Source organism: Physeter macrocephalus, chromosome 11 (assembly GCF_002837175.3).
Source record: "Physeter macrocephalus isolate SW-GA chromosome 11, ASM283717v5, whole genome shotgun sequence".
In the NCBI taxonomy this organism is placed as follows: domain Eukaryota; kingdom Metazoa; phylum Chordata; class Mammalia; order Artiodactyla; family Physeteridae; genus Physeter; species Physeter macrocephalus.
Window position 1 is genome coordinate 97,331,154 of NC_041224.1, and position 2,835 is coordinate 97,333,988.

The following is a 2,835-nucleotide window of genomic DNA, read 5'->3' on the forward strand; positions in this document are numbered from 1 at the left end:
AATCTTCCCGGACCGGGGCACAAACCCGTGTCCCCTGCATCGGCAGGCGGATTCTCAACCACTGCGCCATCAGGGAAGCCCTAGATTTTTTTCTTGAGAGGCATTGCATGCTTTTGACGTTCAAAATTCTAACTTCTTTATCCATAAACCTGAAAGGTTTCCTGTCATTTTTTTGTAACTTACCTGCATTAGATACCATGAAGATTAATGAAAACATACATACTGGGAATATTTGAATTCTGATAAATGTCCCTGATCTCTAAGTAAGGACATTATTATGGGTAAAATATTTTAATCATATAAACCCTAAAATAAAACCGAAGTCTATATACTCATGATGAAAGACATCTTTGAAATGTCTTGGAACTCTCATCAGGGATGTCATAGAAAATGATATTTATTGTTATACGAAACGAGAAAGAATCTTAGCTAAATTGCTAGGTTTACCCTAAGACAAAATTTAATACATTCTATTCCACATACTCACAGGAGTTGAGCCTGTAACTCTATAATTTAATAGACCTCCTTAAACAGGAAAAGCTGTCAAATTGTAATCAGGGTATAATCAGCAACCCAATCTTAATATATATATTGCAAATAAAAAATGTCGAAACTCTGCTTCAATTTAGTCAGTCATAAACAGCATTTCTTAAACAATGGAATAGAATAGAGAATATCAGAGTGCGGTATACATAGTAAAGGAAAGTATCATTTTGTGAAACTTCTTTTCTCTGTTGTATGCTAGAGTATGTGTACTTTTACTATTGGTTGCAGTAAAAAGCAGCTCAAGATAAGCATAGAAGGAAACATATCTTTAAATACTTAAACAATAAAACAAGAAAGATCTAAAACCAGTGATCTCAGCTTCCATCTTAAGCTAGAAAAGGAAGAATAAATTAAACTTGGGCTAAGTAGGATGAAACAAATAATGATGAAAATAGAAATCAATAAAATTAAAAGTGGAGAAAGAAAATCAATAAAACCAAAACCTGTAAGATCAGTAAAATTGTTAAGCTTTTACCCATACTGACCAAGATTTTTTTTTAAAAAGGCACAAATTACCAATATCAGAAATGAAAGATTATTATTACAGATCCTGTATATATATATTAAAAGGATAGGGACTTCCCTGGTGGCGCAGTGGATAAGAATCCGCCTGCCAATGCAAGGGACATGGGTTCGAGCCCTGGTCTGGGAAGATCCCACGTGCCATGGAGCAGCTAAGCCCGTGTGCCACAACTACTGAGCCTGTGCTCTAGAGCCTGTGAGCCACAGCTACTGAGCCCTTGTGCCACAACTACTGAACCCGGTGCACCTAGAGCCTGTTCTCCACAACAAGAGAAGCCACCACAATGAGAAGCCTGTGCACCGCAATGAAGAGTAGCCCCCGCCCGCCGCAACTAGAGAAAGCCCACGCGCAGCAATGAAGACCCAATGCAGCCAAAAATAAATAATAATATTTAAAAAAAAAAAAAGGATAACAAGGGACTACTGTGAACAATTCTATGCCCACAAATTGAAAAACTTAGTTGTAGTGGACAAATTCATTGAAAAACACAAAATACCAAAACTGATTCAAGAAGAAATAGAAAACCTGAATAGCCCAAAATCAACTAAATGCATTGAATTCATAATTTAAAACCTTCCCTAAAGCAAACTTTCTTCCCAGATAGCTTTTCTGGTGAATTTCTATCTAAGGAAGCAATAATACTAATCCTTACAGGAAAAAAAAAAAGGAAGGGTCACTTCCCAACTCATTTTATGAGGCCAGCGTTACCATATACCAAAAGCAGACAAAAACATTGCAAGAAAAGAAAACTATAGACAAATATTTCTTATGAACATAGACACTAAAGTTGCAACATTAACAAAATGTTGGCAATAGAATCCAGAAATATATAAAAAGAATAATGCATCATGACCAAATGGAGTTTATCCCAGTAATGCAAGTGTGATTTAACATGAAAATGTAATACATCGAATTAACAGAATAAAGGAGAACGACCATGTGATTATCTCAGTAGCTACTGAAAAAAATTTTTTGACAAAATTGTACATCCATTCATGGTAAAAAAAACAAAAACAAAAAAACTGTCACCAAACTAGGATTAGCAGGGAACTTATTCTACTTAATAAAGTTCTTTTTTAAAAAACCTACCACTGACACCAAAGTCACGGGCAAAAAAAGAAAAAATAGACAAACTGGATTTTGTGAAAATTGTAAAAATTTGTGCACGAAAAGACAATATTAAAAGAGTAAAGGGAATTCCCTGGTGGTCCCGTGGTTAGAACTCCACACTTCTACTATAGGACTGCAGGGGAAACGTGTTCGAGAGTCATGGTTGGGGAACTAAGATCTCACAGGCTGCTCAGCCAAAAAAAAAAAAAAGAAAGAAAAAAAAAGCATAAAAAGGCAACCCACAGAATGGGAGAATATGTTTGCAAATCATGTATTTGATAAGGGATTCAAAGCCAGAATATATAGAGAACTCCTAAAATTCAGCAACAAAAAACCAAAACAACCTGATTCAAAAACAGACAACAGACTTGAATAGACATTTCTCCAAAGAAGATATACAAATGGCCAATCAGCAAATGAAAAGATGCTCAACATCACTAATCATTAGAGAAATGCAAATCAAAACTACAATGAGGGCTTCCCTGGTGGCGCAGTGGTTGAGTCTGCCTGCCAACGCAGGGGACATGGGTTCGTGCCCTGGTCCGAGAAGATCCCACATGCTGCGGAGTGGCTGGGCCTGTGAGCCATGGCTGCTGAGCCTGCGCGTCTGGAGCCTGTGCTCCGCAGCGGGAGAGGCCGCAACAGTGAGAGGCCCG